Here is a 19,106-nt window from a genome sequence, read left to right as displayed (position 1 = left end):
CTCTGCTAGCCTTTGCTCTCTTTCTCATGCCTTTGATTTTCCCAGCACCTCTTGGTTGAATTTACATAAGTGCTCTGCTGTGGTTTAAGTGTGTCCCCCAAAGTTTATGTGCTGGAAACTCAATCCTCAATGCAACAGTTGGGATGTGGGGCCTAATAAGAGAGCCCTCATGAATGAGTTAATGTTGTTATTATGGTAATAGATAAGTAATCACAGAGTGGTCTTATTATAAAAGAGAGTTCAGCCCCTTTTGCCCTCTTGCTGTCTTGCACTCTGTTGTCCTTCTGCCTTCTGTCGTGGGATGATGCAGCAAGAAGATCCCTACTAGATGCAGGCCCCTCAACCTTGGATTTCATAGCATCCAGAACTACAAGAAATAAAGTTTCTTCCTTTCCCCTTTTCCTTTCCTTTCCTTTCTGTTCTGTTGTGTTCCGTTCCATTCCATTCCTTTCCATTCCCGTCGCTTCCCTTCCCTTCCCTTCCCTTCCCTGTTCTTCCGTTCTCTTCCCTTCCCCTCCCTTCCTCTCTCTCCCCCTCCCACCTTCCTTCCCTTCCTCCTTCCCTCTTTCCCTTCCTTCTCTTCCTTCCCTTCCCTTCCTAACCTTCCTCCCCTTCCTCCTTCCCGCCTTCCCTTTTTCCCTCCTTCCCTCCCTTCCTTCCCTTCCCTTCCCTTCCCTTCCCTCCCTCCCTCCCTCCCTCCCTTCCTTCCTTCCTTTTTTCCTTCTCATAAATTATGCAGTCTGTGGCATTCTTTTATAGCAGCATGAAATGGACAAAGACCGACTCCATTTTCAAGAGCAAGCCCTTTTGTAGTTTCTGAGCCAATTATGACTACAAAGGAAGTTCTGTAGGTAGCCTCAGATCCACCACCTAGGAAGCATGCTACCAAGCAGTCCTAGCATCTAGGATTCGATCAAGTGCTGGGCAACATGATACCTCTGCAATTTAGCACCACCCTATGTACCTCCAGTTGGCTCAGCCCATCAGGGCTAAAACTACCCCTCATATCCTAGTGTCTCTTGTAGGCAGAAGCCTTGCCTAAACCCTAAGCTGCTTGGCTCACATTCTGTCTTGTGCTTTTTTTGTAGGGGGTTCAAACATACACAAAAGAAATAGGATGAACCTCCACGTACCCAACCCTCCGATTAAGCAGTTACCTCCATTTTTCCAGATTTGTTTCATCTACTTTCATCTCCCTAAAAATTTATGTTTGTAAGGGAAAAACTGAATAAATAGCTCCACGCTACCTCTCATTTTAAGTCACTTTTCAGAGTAGTAAGTTAGTGACCTAGTAACCTTCCCTCTAGTGACCAATAGATTTTTTTTCTGAATATCATCATGAACTCATAGATTATGGTTTGCATTTGATGTATTTCAGGCCATTGTTGTCTTTATTGTTTTGGATGCTTACATTGTCTCATCGAGGTTAATAATTATCTCTTCAAGTTGACGCTCCTGTCTTTTTGATGTGATCCTGTTGGACTTTGATGACTTCCTTGCTTTCTGTCAAAAAAGATGTTCCAGGATCAATATACTGTACCATCCATGGAGTCAGCCATTTCTCTAGGGGGCCTTAATTCCTGTTAGTAGAGAACACAGTTTGGGGTCTTGGACTGAATGACTTTTGTGAACCTCCTCTTCTGAGACTACAGCCTGCATCCCTGCATATAGCCCATTTGGAGCTCTTGCTGGGCACCAGCAGATCTCCTGAAACTGCTATATAGTTCTGCCTCACTCTTACAAAGATTCGTCTCTTGAGAGTTTTGTGCTCTGTCCCCAGATATAGTCTTTCTGGTTCTGAAGCTTTTGTTTCAGTCCCCCTGAATTCCACCAGCCCTATGCATACCATACCTTGGATTGCTAACCCAACCCCAGTGGAGCCTCTTTGGTTAGAATAGTTGCCACACCCCGTGCCTAGTACTCTGGTAAACAAGGTTCTACCTGGGCTTAGGTTAACTTTTGCTCCTTTGGGCCCTGTGTTCTACCAGCATTTCATTTATCTGAAACTCCCCCCTCACCTCCAGACCTTAATTGTTCTTTAATGGTTTACTGCTGCTTCCTGGGTTCTCAAGAACCCAGTTCAGGAGTTTCTGTTTTAGTTTGAGATCTTACAGGCCTGTCTCATCAGGTTGGTGTCAGCCCAGCTAGGATTAGGCAGAATTGGGTGGGGGTTGTAGTGCATTTTTGGCCCAGCATGTAGCTGTCTGACTAATTATGTGTCTTTTCTTTCCTGTTGCAATTCATGGGCCTTAGCATCTTCTGAATGGTGTTTAGTAGGTCATCCTGTTGATTTCCTGCTAGGGAGTAGCATACTCTGGCTCTGTACCATTGGCCAAGGGACTTAAGGATAGATGACAGGCTGCAGTTTTGTTAAATGGAACAATATGAAGAGATGGCATTTTGGCAGCAGGGCCTATTTGAATGGTTGGTCCTTTGTCCCTGTGTTGATATAGGCAGATCCTTGACGGGAATTTGGAATGATCCCAAATATTGTAGATCACTGGTACATCAAGTTATCCTCAAGGCTGTCTTTCTAACAGTCTTGAATGATATTTTGTGAATTTTTGGAGATTCTCTGTGTAGGGTTTAATCGTTTAGTTTTTTTAGTCGAGCCTGTTTAGTTTCTTTGCAAAGAAATAAGAAATCTGAAAGAGATGGCAGGCATTAGGGAAAAAAGCCAGGAGCCTTGTTCCCCCACCCTCTACTTAGGTTCTGGAACTGTACTCATAGGTGAGTAGTGAGGAGCTGGGCCCAAGCACATTAATCCTAGATGTAGCTCTGCTTTGCGCTCGCTCCAGTACTTGTATCAAATTCACTTCAAGTCACTCAGAGTAGTATGTAGAGGAGTCATTCAGGAGCGTGCTTATACTTCATTATATCAAATGGGAGATCCTGTAATTTATAGCCTATTATTTCTGGAGTCTGGAGATGGCTCTGCATAAGCTTTGCTGAAGCAGATTTTATTACATTAGAAGAGAACCTAGCTGGCTGCATCCTACACTGGAAGCTTTTAGATGCTAATAAGGAGGTCACAGAACGTAAAGGTCACAGAATGACTCTGGAATCCATTCCCTGCCAAGAAAGAATAATGATGCTCTAGGTTGGCCTCTTTTCGTTTCCCTTTGATTTTGAGTAATAAATTATCTCCTCACTTCCCAGCTGAACAGTTTGGGAGTCTCTATTCCCTAGAAAGACTCTGGTCACATGCCCATCAGATTAAATTAGGTGACAACTCTTTGACCTTAATGAATGTTGAAGGATTTCAAAGGGCTAATGGAAATTCTTCTAGAAGTAATTGCAACCTCTGCCTTTTCTGGGTTCAAGTGATTTTCCTGCCTCAGCCTCCGGAGTAGCTGGGATTACAGGCGTCTACCACCACGCCCAGCTAATTTTTGTAGTTTTAGTAGAGGCGGGGTTTCACCATGTTGGCCAGGTTTGACCTCAGATGATCCATCCGCCTCGGCCTCCCAAAGTGCTGAGATTACAGGCGTGAGCCACCGCGCCTGGTTAAACTCCAGTTTTTCGTGTTCCCTGCATAGGTCAAGGTCTTAGGGAGTGATTCATTCTAGCAGAACTCCCTGGATTTTAAGGCAGGTGTTCCATTTATTAATTGACAAAGGAGGCATATTTCTCCCCTGGTAACCTGAAGATTTAGGTTGTTTTCCCAGGGACTCTGTTTTCACTGTGAGGGTTCTTGGAAACTAAGCAGAGGATGAGGAAAAGGCTGTGAACAAGCTTGCTGGTCTCTCCCTGTCCTATAAAAGAGCATACTTCTTCTGTAACCAGAAGACCCTTTTGATTAGTCAAGGCTGGGCAGACTGAGATGAGGGTGTGTGTGTTTGTGTGTGTGTGTGTGTGTCTGTGTCTGTGTGTGTGTGTGTGTGTGTGTGTGTTGAGACAGGGTCTCACTCTGTCACCCAGGCTGGAGTTCTGTGGTGAGATCAGAGCTCACTGCAGCTTCTACTTCCTGGGCTCAAGCGATCCTCCTATTTCAGCCTCCAGAGTAGCGTGGAGTATAGGAATGTGTTACCACACCCAGCTCATTTCCTAATTTTTTGTAGAGATGAGGTTTCACTGTGTTGCCCAGGCTGGTCTTGAACTCCTGGCCTCATGGGATCCTCCTGCCTTTGTCTCCCAGTGGCTGGCATTATAGGTATGAGCCACCTCACCTGACCTGCAATGATTTTTCAACAATATACTTTCTCTTTTACAGAGCCACTTAAGCTAAAGAGTCCCTTGAGAACAAGTACTGTCCTGTGGTTTCATGGCCTTTCTTCCATTCGTGGTTCTTGCCAAGTGGAATTTCAATGACATCTTATCAAGATGGATAAACCCAAGTTTCCCAGTGCTGGAATAGAGAAAATGGATGGACAAGTAAGTCCCACTCAGCACCCATAGCCCAGGCATGGGGACCTCAACACACCTGAGCCCCAGACGTCACCTTTCATTGTGAGTAGCTCTGAGATGACACTTCTGGTTAGTAAGTGCCTACTGGCAATAGTTTATATAACAGCAAGTGAAGGAATAAATAGTCACCAAAACGTTTTCTGTCCCCAACTCCAGCATTAATTGGATTAGATAGTTATTTTATGAAAAATTTTCCTATGCCACAGTCCTGACCATATCTTCAAGTGAACAGAAAAATTCTATTAAAAAGTGAACCTTCTGTCTCACTCTGTTGCCCTGACTGGACTGCAGTAGTGCAATTATGGCTCACTGCAGCCTCAACCTCCTGGGTTCAAGCAGTCCTCCTGCCTCAACCTCACAGGTAGCTGGGACTACAGGTGCTTGTCACCGCACCTCACTAATTTTCCCATTTTTTAAATATTTGGATTCCACAGGACTGACTTTGAAAACTTGAGTAGGCATGGATTTTGGTATACACAGAAATGGGGTAGCTGGAACTAATCCCCCCATATGCCAAGGGACAAATTGTATCTGTTTTTACAATTATACTGTAGGATACATTATGTTCCATGACAATGGTAATTTTTAATGACAATTTTTAATTGAGTGAAATTACCATAAAAATAATAATTTGCTGAGCTGTTACTAGGTGCCTATAAGTACCACAGATTTTTTAAATTCCCCATATCTCTTCCTTATTTCACTTAACCACTCTATCTTAAATTACTCATGCTTGCTTCAGTGGCACATGTACTTAAGTTGGAACAATAGGCCTCTGTGAACGAATGACATGCAAATTTGTGAAGCATTCCATATTTTTTAAAAAATGAGAAAAAAATTACTCCCAGATTTTCACTGTGTTTGTGCATATCACCTTTTGTTTAGGTTGAATTGTATCCAAAGATGATATTTCCGGAAGTGAGATTACTGTGAGTGACAGGGTATGAGCATTCTTATTACCCTTGATGTAAATCGCCAAGCTTTCAGGCATGGTGGCTGTCAGCCTATAATTCCAGCACTTTGGGAGGCTGAGGTGGGAGGATTGCTTGAGGCCAGGAGTTGGAGGAGGCAGTATAATGAGTAACTGTCTGTATTATTTTAAAAAAATGTCCAAGCTTTATCCTGGAAGGTTTATATACAATTTAAACACCAGTGATAGTACAAGAAAATGGCCATTTCACTGCACTTTCACTGGCACAGGTATTATAATTTAACAAGTTACTTTCTGTGTGATAAATAAAAGACTTCATATTACTTTGTCACCTTGTTTTTTTTTTTTTTTTTGAGACATAGTCTCGCTCTGTCGCCCAGGCTCTAGTGCAGTGGTATGATCTTGGTTCACTGCAACCTCTGCCTCCCAGTTTCAAGCAATTCTGCCTCAGCCTCCTGAGTAGCTGAGATTGCAGGCACACACCACCACGCCTGGCTAATTTTTGTATTTTTAGTAGAGATGGGGTTTCACCGTATTGATCAGGCTGGTCGCAAACTCCTGACCTCGTGATCTACCCGCCTCGGCCTCCCAAAGTGCTGGATTACAGGCGTGAGCCACGTACCCAGCCTATTTGTCACACGTTTTATCTTTCCTTGTGTTAGCTTCTTAGCTTTCTTTCTTTATTGTCCCTTTTTTTTTTTTTTTCTTTTTTTGAGATGAAGTCTCGCTCTGTCTCCCAGGCTTGAGTGTAGTGGCACAGTCTCAACTCACTGTAGTCTTGACCTCCTGGTCTCAGGTGATCCTTCCACCTCAGTACTTGGGTTTATGGGCACATGCCACTATGCCTGGCCAATTTTTTGTTAATTTTTAGTAGAGACGAGGTCTTGCTTTGTTTCTTAGGCTGGTCTGGGACTCCTGGCCTCAAGCGATCCCCCCACCACCCCCTCCCAAAATACTAGTATTATAAGTGTGAGCCACCATGCCTGGGCTGTCCATGTCTTTTCCATTTATTTATGGAATTAATTTGTCTTTTACTAATGCGATGATCTGTTTAATCTTTTATTAAATTATAAAAACAGTAAATACTTTTAAATAAATAAGTGAAAAATTTCCTTCAGTCTTTAGACCCATAGTCTTATCTCAGGAAATAATTGCTATTGAGAAAATGGGCCATATCCTTCAAGACACATACATGGTGATTGAACATCACTTCACATTTTCATATTTCGTGGACATTTGTGCCAATACCTATTGATCTATCTTAATCCTTTTCATGGTTGCATAATATTTTGTTATATAGATGTATCACAGTTTACTCATCAGCTGCTGTAGGCACTTAGGCTCCTTCTAATATTTGCTTTGAGTTCTTTATATAATTAAAAATTAACCCCCTCAGCCAGGTGTGAGGTCACACCTCTGTGGTGTTACAGGCAGGTCACACCTGTAATCTCAGCACTTTGGAAGGTTGAGGTGGGAGAACTGCCTGAGTGTGGGAGATCACCACCAGCCTGGTCAACATAGCGACACTTTGTCTCTACTAAAAATTAAAAAAAATATTGAGCTACACATTGCACTGTACACCTATAGTCCCAGCTACTGGGGAGGCTAAGACTGGAGGATCACTTGAGCCTAGAAGGGTGAGGCTGCAGTAAGCTATGATCACACCACTGCACTTTAGCTTTGGTAAGAGCAAGACTGTTTCTTAAATAAAATAAAAATTAGATGGGAATATTGCTCGAGCCCTGGAGGTTGAGGCTTCAGCTAACTGTGATTGCACCACTGCAGTCCAGCCTAGGCGATAGAGCAAGACCCTTTTTCTAAAAATAAAATAAAAAGTAACCTTCTGTTATATTTCCCAGTAACACTTTCCCTCCTATGTTTCTGCTGGAAGCCCTTGTATTTTGTTTGTTTTTCACATACCATTTAAAACTTTTAAGTACTGATGTCTGTCTGTGTCATCCCTCTTGTTTCTTTTCTTTTTTTTTTTTTTTTTTTAAAGAATGTGTTTTTGTCACTCCAGCTGGATCTACCATGAAAGACTTCTGAATCCAGGAAGAGACACTGACTGGGCAACATGTTATCCAGGTACGAAAAGACTTGGACTATAACTCAGAAATGATCAAGTAATAGTGCATGCATCAAGTGCAATGGGAAGCTCTTCTGGAGGGTGAGAGAAGCTTCCAGTTAAGGTGACATTGAAGCCAGGTCCTGAAAGATGAGGAAGAGTTGTATGAGAGTGGGGAGGGAAGAGGGACGTGGAGGGATGAGGAATGGGCTGGGATGGGATGGAGTGAGCAGCCCAGGCAGGGAAACCAGCACTGTACAGACCTGGACAATGAAGATGGCACATTTTGTTCAGGGAATGGTGAATTAAGTGTGGCAGGAATGCTTTGTAGAGACAGTAATTTGCTTGTATGGAATTTTGCCCGAGACCTCATTACAGTTTCTAAGTTTTTGTGTTATCATGCATCACTGTCCTTGTCAAAGAGTGTGATGATCACAATAACATCAAGCATAGTATTTCATTAATTCTCACAAAAATAGGTAGGTGCCACAGTTATCCCCATTTTATGCATGAAATGATGAAGACTTGGGGTTAATGAGCGATTTGCCCAAGCTCACATGGATATTAAGACTGAGTCAAATGTTAGGTCTGGTCTGACTTTAATGCTTGCCTTGTTCATGAGCACCATGCATTGTCTCTCCTATGCAGTTAAGCAGGTAGACAGGTGAGAGAAGAACTCATGTTTTTCTCTACTCACACACTTCTAACCAAATGTATGTGTGGAGTTTCTACACCGGTTCTCCAACTCTCTGGATACCAACTGCGTATTCCACAATTCCATTCCAACACTACCTGGGGTTAGTGCAGACCTCACAGGTTAGGGGCTCAGTCCCACAAGACCACCCTTACTTCAGATGCCAATTGCAAGTCCTAGGTTGTCACCTGTATTTCGACCAACCAGTTAGAAATCAGGGTTTCCCATGACTCTCTTTTTCAGTTTAGTTATTTGCTAGAACAACTCACAGAACTTAGAAAAACAGGTTTTTCCTTTTCTTTCTTTCTTTTTTTTTTAAAAGACAGGGCCTTGCTCTGTTGTCCAGGCTGGCGTGCAGTGGTGCAATCATAGCTCATTGAAGCCTCAACCTCCAGGGCTCAAGTGATTCTCCTGTCTCAGCCTCTCAAGTAGCTGGAATTACAGGGTTCCCACCACCACATCTGGCTAATTTCTTTTATTTTTTGTATAGATGGGGTCTTGTTATGTTGCCCAAGCTGGTCTCAAATTCCTAGACTCAAGTGATTTCCCCCCACCTCTGCCTCCCAAAGTGCTAGGATTACAGGCATGAGCCACCTCATCTGGCCAGCTTATTTTCTGTTACTGGCTCAATGTAAAGGCTCCATCTCAGGAACAGCCAGTGAAAGAGGTGCACAGGGCAAGGTAAGTGGGGAGAGGCACAGAGCTTCCATGCCCTCTGTTGAGCACACTACCCTCCCAGCACCTCCTTGTGTTCAGCGACACAGAAGTTCTCCAAACCCTGTTGTTTGGGTTTTTATGGAGGCATGATTGATTGACATTGGTAGCTAAGTCAATCTCCAGTCCCTTTTGCCTCCTGGAGTTCGGCAGGTGAGGCTGAAAGTTCCAAGCCTCAAGAAATGTGGTTGGGGCTGGGCGCAGTGGCTCATGCCTGTAATCCTAGCACTTTGGGAGGCCGAGGCGTGCAGATCACTTGAGGTCAGGATTTTGAAACCAGCCTGACCAACATGGTGAAACCCCATCTCTACTAAAAATACAAAAATTAGCTGGGCGTTGTGTCACATCCCTATAATTCCAGCTACTCAGGAGGCCGAGGTAGGAGAATTGCTTGAACCTGGGAGGCGGAGGTTGCAGTGAGCTGAGATTGTGCCATTGCACTCCAGCCTGGACTACAAGAGCCAAACTCCGTTTAAAAAAAAAAAAATGTGGTTGGTTCCTCTGGCAGCCAGCCCTCCTCCTGAAGCAGTCTGGGAGCTTGCAGCCACTCTGTCAGCTCAACAGCAGCCCACATGCATTCTTACCATGCTGCAGATCTGAAAGACCTCAGAGGCCCTTGTGTCAGGAAACTGGGACTAAGACTGAATATTAAAACAGAAAATGCTCCTATTACCTCCGTCACTAAGGACTTTATAAGAGCTTTAGAAGTTCTATGCCAGGAACCAGGGGCAGAGACCAAATGTATATTTCTTTTCTTACATTTGAGACAGAGTCTCGCTCTGCCACTGAGGCTGGAGTGTAGTGATGTGATCATAGCTCACTGCAGCTTTGACCTCCTAGGCTAAAGCGATCCTCCACCTTAGCCTCTCCAGTAGCTGGAACTACAGGCGTGCATCACCATGTCCAGCTGATTTTAATTTGAATTTTATAAAGGCGGGGGTCTTCCTATGTTCCCCAGGCTGGTCTCGAACTCTTGGCCTCAAGCGTTCCTTTCTCTTTGGCCTCCCAAAGTGTTGGGATTACAGTTGGGAGCCCCCATGCCCACCAATCAAGGATCTTTATAAGAGAAAGGAGGAGGTAGGAGAGTCAGAATTAGAGAAGGAGATGTGGTGATGGAAGAAGAGGTCAGAGAGGGAGATTTGAAGATGCTGCACTTCTGGCCTTGAATATGGAGTCAGGGGCCATCTTCAAGATGAGTCAAGGAATGGGGGTGGCTTCTAGAAGCTGGAAAAGGCAAGGGAGCACATTCTCTCTAGAGCCTTCAGAAGGAATGCAGCCCTTCTGACACCTGACTTGAGCCTTAATAGACCTAGTTGGGCTTCTGGACCCCAGAACTGTAAGGTGGTAGATTTGTGGTGTTTCAAGCCACTAAATATAGGGTAGTTTGTTGTAGCAGCAAGAAGAAATGAACATGAAGCTGGGGCTTTATGTTACAGTTGCTCATGCCTGTAATCCCAGCACTTTGGGAGGCTGAGGTAGGAGGATCGCTTGAGCCCAGCAGCTTAAGACCAGCCTGGACAACATAATGAGACCTCATGTCTAAAAAAGTTTTTTTTAAAAAAGGCTGGGCGCGGTGGCTCACATTTGTGATCCCAACACTTTTAGGAGGCTGAGGGGGTTGGATCATGAGGTCAGAAGTTCAAGACCAGCCTGGCCAAGATGGTGAAACCCCATCTCTACTAAAAATACAAAAATTAGCCAGGTGTGGTGCCTGTAATCCCAGCTACTCGGGAAGCTGAGGCAGAGAATCACTTGAACCTGAAAGGCAGACTTTGCAGCGAGCCGAGATCGCGTTGTTACACTTCAGCCTGGATGACTGAGACTCTGTCTCAAAAAAAAAAAAAAAAAAAAAAAAAAAAAATTGCCAGACATTGTGGCATGCAGCTGTAGTCTCAGTTCCTAGAGAGGCTGAGGTGGGAGGATTGTTTAAGCCCGGGAGGTTGAGGTTGCTGTGAGCTATGATTGCACCACTGTACTCCAGCCTGGGCAATAGAGCAAGACCTTGTTTCAAAAAGAAAGAAAGAAATGAGCATGATGGGAATGGGGACAAATGGCAATGTTGAGTAGAGTGGTCAGTGTTGGCCTCGTAAGTGAATATTGAGCAAAAGTTTGAAGCAGATGATGGAGCTGGCCGAAGTGCTGAGGGAAGAGCTCTGTAGGCTGAGTCAACAGGATAAAGGCATTAGGAGGAAACTCCCTGGTGTGTCTGAGGCTCTGGAAGGAGGCCAGTGGAGCAAAGAGAGAGAGGGAGCGAAGTTGGCGAGGAGGCCAGGGAGTTGCTGGGCTGGGATCGGTACAGATCGTGTAAGCCCTGGGATGCTATTCCTGGGGCTTTGGCTTTTACTCTGACTAAAATGGGAACCACCGAGGGGTTCTGAGCAGAGAGGCGACATGACCTGTCTCCTGATTTAAAGCACACCCTGGCTGCCAAGTTGAGAAAGACTCTGGGAAGATTTGTGTAGAAGCATGGGGGCCAAGCTGTGGCAACATCCCAGTGAGAGATGATAGTGGTCCTGACCTGGTGCACAGTGGTAGTGAGAGATGGTCAGAGCCTGGATACATGTTGAAGTCAGTCAATAGGATTTCCTGACAGACTGGATGTGAGCTGTGAGAGAAGGCAGGGGTCAAGGTTGAGTTTGATTCTAATTGAATTATTAAGTAATTAAAAAAAAAAAAACCCTACTGCCTTTCCCAATCCTACCAAGTAAAAGATGCTAGATAAAAAAAATCCTAAGTAAGGCCAGGGGCAGTGGCTCACACGTATAGTTCCAACAGTTTGAGAGGTAGAGATGGGAGTATGTTTTAAGGCCATGAGTTTGAGAGCAGCCTGGGCAACATAGTAAGACCTCCTCTCTCCAAAAATAAAAGAAAGAAATTTAATAAAATAAAATAAATATAGCGGCGCATGGTGGTGTATACCTACTCAGGAGGCTGAGGTGGGCAGATCTCTTGAGGCTAGGAGTTTGAGGCCAGCTTGGGCCACATATTAAGACTTCTCTCTCTAAAAAAAATTAATAATAATTTTTAAAAAGCCTGACATGGTGGTACTTGCCTGTATTTCCAGGTATTGGGGCAGCTGAAGCAGGAGCATCTCTTGAGCCCAGTTGGTCAAGGCTGCAGTGAGCTATGATTATACCACTGCACTCCATCCTGGGTGACACAGTGGGAACCTGTCTCAAAATACAAATACAAATGAAATGAAATCCCAAGTCAGACCAGTCCCTTCTAGGCTATGTAGGCCTTGCAACCACATAGCTGCATGATCAGGTTTGTGTGGCTGTGGATGAGGAGACCCCTGCCCAACTGTTGTTGGCTTTATAATCAGTTTATTTTTCAGTATAGTAATCAAGTATATTTCATCATACTTGATGGTCTCAGATATGTGTGGGTTTTGGAATTCCCCTTGGAACAGGTTGTAACATCTTATTTGCTCCATCATTCCATAATTTTAAAAATCTGATCATTGTTTAATAAGATCGGAATTGATATTAGACTACCTAGTCAGTTTTGATTATTGAGAAAATGAAATTGTGTTGTTTGTACTTTATCCAAGATTGGTGTCATATTGGGTAAATCTAATCAATACTTGAACAAATGCAAAATTAGAGCTTTATCATGAAAAACTATGTCATTCTTGAAGAAGATGCCATTTCTTTTTTTCTTTTTTTTGTTTAAGATAGAGTCTTGCTCTTGTCGCCCAGGCTGGAGTGCAGTGGTGCAATTTTAGCTCACTGTAACTCTTGCCTTCTGGGTTGAAGCAGTTCTCCTGCCTCAGCCTCCTGAGTAGCTGGGATTATGGGTGTCCGCCACCACACCCAGCAAATTTTTGTATTTTCAGTAGAGACACGGTTTCACCATGTTGGCCAGGCTCATCTTGGACTCCTGACCTCAGGTGATCTGCCTGCCTCAGCCTCCCAAAGTGCAGGGATTACAGACGTGAGCCACCAGGCCTGGCCTCCATTTCTTTTTCGTAGTCTTTAATAAACAGCTGGTATTGTTGCAGACTTGCTATTTAGGCACTTAGGAATTTTTCACTAGAAGGCATGTAAAGAAAGACCATGGGCATTTGTAATGAATTTAGCATTCATTCTTTGCGTGACTGTCCCCAGAGCTGTAACTTTACTAATGAATTCTTTACAAACCACTTAGCTAGCAACCGAGCCTAACCAGCCACTCACCCTGGTTATTCAGTGCTCTTTTGTTCTTGTCTGTTTCTCCTCCAACTTGGCTGCACTCACAAAGTGATACAAACTTGCATTTGTTTTCCTTCCTTTTTAGAGACAGGGTCTTGCTCTGTTGCTCAGGCTGCAGTACAATGACATGGTCATGGTTCACTGTAGCCTCAAACTCCTGGACTCAAGCAGTTCTCCCACTTCAGTCTCCGAAATAGCTGGGACTACAGGCGTGTGCTACCATGCCCAGCTAATTTTTTCATTTTTTATCATAGAGATGGGATCTTGCCAGGTTGCTCACACTAGGCTCAAAACTCCTGACCTCAAGTGATCCTCCTGACTCAGCCTCCCAAAGTGCTGGGATTACAGGCAAGCATGACTACCTGTGCTATTATTTTAAATAATAGCTTTATTAAAATATTATTCACATGCCATTCACTTTATTTACTGAAATCTGCAATTCAGTAGGTTTTAGAATACTCAAGAGAGCCGTGCATCGATCACCACAGTCACTTTTAGAATCTTTTATTACCCTATAGAGAAATCCATACCCCTTAGCCACTACCTCCTACTCCCCCCACCTGCCTTGGCCCCCAGCCTTAGGCAACCATTGATTCATTTTTTTGTCGCTATAGATTTGCCTAATCTGGACAAATAGAATTGTACAATATGTGATCTTTTGTGGCTTTTTTTTCCTCTTAGCACAATGTTTTCAAAGTTCCTTTATGTCATAGTGTGTATCAACCTTTCATCGTCCTATTGCTGAGTAATATTCCGTGGTAGAGACACGCTGCATTTTGTTTATCTGTTCATCAGTTGGTGGACATTTGGGTTGTCTTCATGTTTTGGCCATTATGAATAATGCTGCTCTGAAGATTGTTGTACAATATATATTTGTGTGGATATATATATTTTTATTTCTCTGGGATATATGCCTAGGAGTGAAGTTGTTGCATTATATGATGACTGTACATTTTGAGAAACTGCCAGACTGTTTTCTTAAGTGGCTACACCAGTTGGGTGTGATGGCTCACACCTGTCATCCCAGCTACTCAGGAGGCTCCGATGGGAGGAATTGAGCCCATGAATTCAAGACCAGCCTGGGCAAGATAGTGAAACCCTGTCTTGATTAAAAAAAAAAAAAAAAAAAAAAAAACCAATTGAAATGACAGGAAAAGAAATACCCAGTGTTTACACGATTTTATGTTCCCACCAGTAATGTATGTGGGTTCCAATTCCTCCACATCTTCACTGACATTATTATTATTTTTTAGATAGGGGCTTCTCTGTCTCTTAGGCTGCAGCCCAATGACACCATCACAGTTCACTGCAGCCTTGACCTCCCAGGCACAAGTGATTCTCTCATCTCAATGCCTGGCTAATTTTTATATTTTTTTGGAGTGATCGGATTTTACCGTGTCACCCAGGCTGGTCTCATACTCCTGGCCTTGAGTGATCTACCCACCTCAGCCTCCCAAAGTTCTGGAATTACAGGCTGAGCCACCATGCCTGGCCTTCACCAACATTTGTCATTATGTTTTGTTTTTTCTTTTATACCTTAAAGCAGTATAAGAACAAGTGTCTTCAATTATAGGAAACAATATAATCCCAGGGCATTGGGAGGCTAAGACAGGAAGATGTGTTGATGCCAGGAGTTTGTTTTCTGTTTTTTTTTTCAGACAGAGTCTCACTCTGTGGCCCAGAGTGGAGTGCAGTGGTGCGATCTTGGCCCACTGCAACCTCCGCCTCCCAGGTTCAAGTGATTCTCCTGACTCAGCCTCCCAAGTAGCTGAGACTACAGGTACACGCCACTACTGCCCGGCTAATTTTGTATTTTTAGTAGAGTCGGAGTTTCACCATGTTGGCCAGGCTGGTCTCGAACTCCTGACTTCAGGTGATTTGCCTGCCTCAGCCTCCCAAAGTGCTGGGATTACAAGCATGAGCCCCCATGCCCAGCCTGATGCCAGGAGTTTTAGACCAGCCTGGGCAACCTAGCAAGACCTTGTGTCTACAGAATATTTAAAAATTAGTCAAATGTGGTGGTGCCTGCCTATAGTCTGTCTCTCTCTCTCTCTTTTTTTTTTTTTTTTAACTTTTTGAGACATGGTCTGGCTGTGTCTGAAACTCCTGGGATCAAGTGATCAGTCCTCCCACCTCATCCTACCAAGTAATAGGGACCACAGGTGCATGCCACCGAGGTCTTGCTATGTTGCCCAGGCTGGTCTTGAGCTCCTGGCCTCAAGCAATCCTCTCACCTTGGCCTCCCACAGTACAAGGATTACAGGTATGAGCCACCATGCCTGGCCCCTACCCTGCCTGTTGAGAACCAAAAGAAGGATCCAAATTCTCCTTAGCTCAACTCGAGCCATTTCCTGATTGCATCATCAGCAAGGAGCTGGTTATTGGGCTGTCCAGACCTCCCAAGTGGCACAGAAATGAGGTGAGGGAGTTTTCCTGCTCCTCCACTCTGTGAGGAGTTGGAAGATGATGTTTACTCGTTTGCAGAGAGAGATGCCTTGTAGGCACCTTAGGATGGAGGGGACCCTGATTCCAATGTCGTTTTTTTCTTTAGAAATAGGACCTTGCCTTGTCACTCAGGATGGAGTTCAGTGGTCCAACCACGGCTCACTGTAGCCTCAAACTCAAGCAATCCTGCCACATCAGCCTTCCCAGTAGCTGGGACCACAGGTGAGCACCATGACACTCAGTGAATCTTGTGATTTTTTTGTAGAGATGGGGCCTCAAGTGTGTTGCCAGAGCTGACCTTGAACTCCTGCACTCAAGGGATTTTCCTGCCTTGGCCTCCCAAAGTATTGGTATTACAGGCATGAGCCATTGTGCCCACCGTCTCTGGTTCTTAACCTTCTGCCTCCCTCTTCCACTTTTAAAGAATGCTTGTAATTACATGGACTCTTCTAGATATTCCAGGATAATCTTGTTTTAAGGTCAGCTGATTTTCAACATTAATTTTATCTGCACTCTTAATTCCCCCTTCCTATGCAATTGTGCTGTGTAACATAGGACATGAACAATTGGTGGGGGTGGGGGTTATTACTTTGGCTACCACAGTAACTGTTTTGTGCTAGGTACTGAGCTAAGCACTGGTGAATTAAGCATGAATAACACACTCTCCCTAATCTCCGTCCATTCATGGGAGGAGCACCTCACCTGCCATGCTCCTGAGAATCTGGGGAGTCAAGGAAGTCTTCCGTGAGGAGGTGATGCCAAAGCGGACAAGTGACAGAGGAGCCGAAGCTAGCCAGGAAGAGAGTAGAGGTTTAAGGGGAAGCGTATTATAAGCAGAGGGCATCACCCACTTCAGAGAGTCCCAGAGGAGAAAGATGAGGCTCAGCTGGACTCCATAGTAGGTGAAATGGAGAGGGGCAAGCAGTGAGGCTGCCTTGCAAGGCAGGGCAGAGCAGGGGCTGTTAAGGAGTCTGGACTTAATCCCGGAGGCAAGGAGAAGTGATGTAAATGGGGGAGTAACGTGATGAGATTCATGGATTAGAGACATGGTTCAGGCTGCTATAGCGAAGGCACCAAGGGGAGCAGATGGCTCAGTGGGTGTGCAGGAGACCTCTCACTGAGTTTAGGAAGAGGTTTTTAAAATAGAAGAAGTTTGAGTAATTTAAATGATGGTGGGAAGGAGCTAAAAGTGGGGGATAGGTTAAAGATACAGGAAAGTGGGAGGAAGAACTGACAAGTGAGGTTCCTGAGAGGGCAGGAGAAGAGGAGATTCCCATAGGGGGATTAACACTTTCTTTTCTTTTTCTAAGACAGGGTCTTACTCTGTCACCTAGGCTGGAGTTCAGTGGCATGATCTTGGCTCACTGTAGTGTAGACTTCCCAGGCTCAAGGGATCCTCCCACCCCAGACTCCCAAGTAGCTGGAACTACAGGTGTACACCAGCACCACACCTGGCTAATATTGTTCTTTTTTTTTTGGGTAGACACAGCATCTCACTATGTTGCTCTGACTGGTCTCCAACTCCTGGCCTCAAGCGATCCTGCTGTCTAGGCTTCCGAAATTGCTGGGATTACAGGCATGAGCCATAATGCCTGACCTCTGCTAGTTCTGTATTCTCTAGAGATGTCTTTACTTTGTGCTAGTGTGTCCCTCATTATGCTGATCCTCTGTTAAACTTAATACCTTTTTTTCTTTTGAGACGGAGTTTCACTCTTGTTGCCCAGGCTGGAGTGCAATGGCGCCATCTCGACTCACCGCAACCTCCGCCTGCCGGGTTCAAGTGATTCTCCTGCCTCAGCCCCCTGAGTAACTGGGATGACAGCCATGTGCCACCATGCCCAGCTAATTTTGTATTTTTGGTAGAGACGGGGTTTCTCCGCGTTGGTCAGGCTGGTCTCGAACTCCTGACCTCAGGTGATCCGCCTGCCTTGGCCTCCCAAAGTGCTGGGATTACAGGCATGAGCCATTTCGCCTGGCCAAAATTAATACTTTTTATATTAAATTGACATATATGTATTTTTTTCTTTTTGATACCGGGTCTCACGCTGTCACCCAGGCTGGAGTGCAGTGGCACAACCTCTGCTCATCGCAGCCTCCACCTGCCAAGCTCAAGCAATTCTCCTGCCTCAGCCTCCCACGTAGCTGGAATTACAGGTAAGTGCCACCACATAGCTAATTTTTGTGTTTTTTGTAGAGATGAGATTTCGCCATATTTCCCAGACTGGTCTCAAACTCCTAAGCTCAAGGCAATCCACCCACCTTGGCCTTCCAAAGTGCTGAGATTACAGGTGTGATCCACCTTGCTCATTCCAGTTTAAACTTGTGAGTTGATTGTGTCTCCTGATTAGACTCCTACAAATACAGAATTGATGCTAGGAAGGGTACCAGGAGATAGACCCACACAGATAGGATTTGGGAATAGGTTTGGTTATCCATGGAACAGTGCTGAACTCCTTCCTAATGGGATATAGGATGCTGGTGATTTCCAGGAAGTGACCTCACAATGACTCAAGCTACCACTTACTATTGATTGTGGTGAAATGCCAGGTGAAGCGTATGCCCTGTGAGCTTAGGGGTGCTACAGTTGACCACTGCCACAGTAAAGATGACTCTGAAGAATGGCATGGGATGGATCCTTTCGAATGCACTTGAGCAGCGGTCTCCAACCAAAGGGCCATAGAACCAGAGGTGAGCAGCAGGCGAGTGAGGGGAAACTTCATCTGTATTTCTAGCCCCTCCTATCGCTTGTATGACCACCTGAGCTCCATGTCCTGTCAGATGAGCAGCAGCATTCGATTCTCATAGAAGCACGAACCCTGTTGTGAAGCGTGCATGCGAGGGATCTAGGTTGTGCACTCCTTATGAGAATCTAATGCCTGATGTTCTGTCACTGTCTCCCATCACCCTAGATGGACAGTGTCGTTGCAGGAAAACAAGCTCAGAGATCCCACTGAGTCTACATTATAGTAAGTTGTAGAATTATTTCATTATATCTTACAATGTAGTAATAATAGAAATAAAGTGCACAGTATATGTAATGCATTTGAATCATCCTGAAATTATTCCCTCCACTCCCAGTCTGTGGAAAAATTGTCTTCCACACATTCACTCTGTTTTTTGGTAGAGACAGGGTCTTAATATATTGCTCAGGTTGATCTCAAATTCCTGGCCTGAAGTAATATACCTCTCGGCCTCCCAAAGTGCTGAGATTACCGGCGTAAGCCACCACCCTCAACCAAGACTTATTTCTTTTTTTTTTTTTTTTTTTTTTTTTTTTGAGACGGAGTCTCGCTCTGTCGCCCAGGCTGGAGTGCAGTGGCGCGATCTCGGCTCACTGCAAGCTCCACCTCCCGGGTTCACGCCATTCTCCCGCCTCAGCCTCCGAGTAGCTGGGATTACAGGCGCCCGCCACCACGCCCGGCTAGTTTTTTTTTGTATTTTTAGTAGAGACGGGGTTTCACCATGTTAGCCAGGATGGTCTCGATCTCCTGACCTCGTGATCCACCCGCCTCGGCCTCCCAAAGTGCTGGGATTACAGGCTTGAGCCACCGCGCCCGGCCAAGACTTATTTCTTAAACCAAATAAAAATTAAGTGAGATTACTTGAGCCCAGGTGGTCGAGGCTGCAGCGAGCCCTAATTGCACCACTGCACTCCAG

At 44.8% G+C, this 19,106-nt stretch overlaps 1 long non-coding RNA gene across 1 annotated transcript; it reads right to left on the bottom strand.

Annotated features, from left to right (window-relative positions):
* Nucleotides 1–1,253: 1,253 nt before the first annotated feature.
* Nucleotides 1,254–17,925, bottom strand: LOC139362878 (uncharacterized). Its single transcript, XR_011622394.1, has 3 exons — nt 17,709–17,925; nt 16,152–16,238; nt 1,254–1,503 (listed from the first exon to the last, which is right to left on the bottom strand). It is a non-coding gene; the product is annotated as an uncharacterized lncRNA (long non-coding RNA).
* Between the last annotated feature and the right edge of the window lie 1,181 nt (nt 17,926–19,106).

This window comes from Macaca nemestrina, chromosome 4, assembly GCF_043159975.1.
Source record: "Macaca nemestrina isolate mMacNem1 chromosome 4, mMacNem.hap1, whole genome shotgun sequence".
In the NCBI taxonomy this organism is placed as follows: Eukaryota; Metazoa; Chordata; class Mammalia; order Primates; family Cercopithecidae; genus Macaca; species Macaca nemestrina.
The sequence above is the reverse complement of the archived record's forward strand: the minus strand, read 5'-3'. Positions and strand labels throughout refer to the sequence as shown.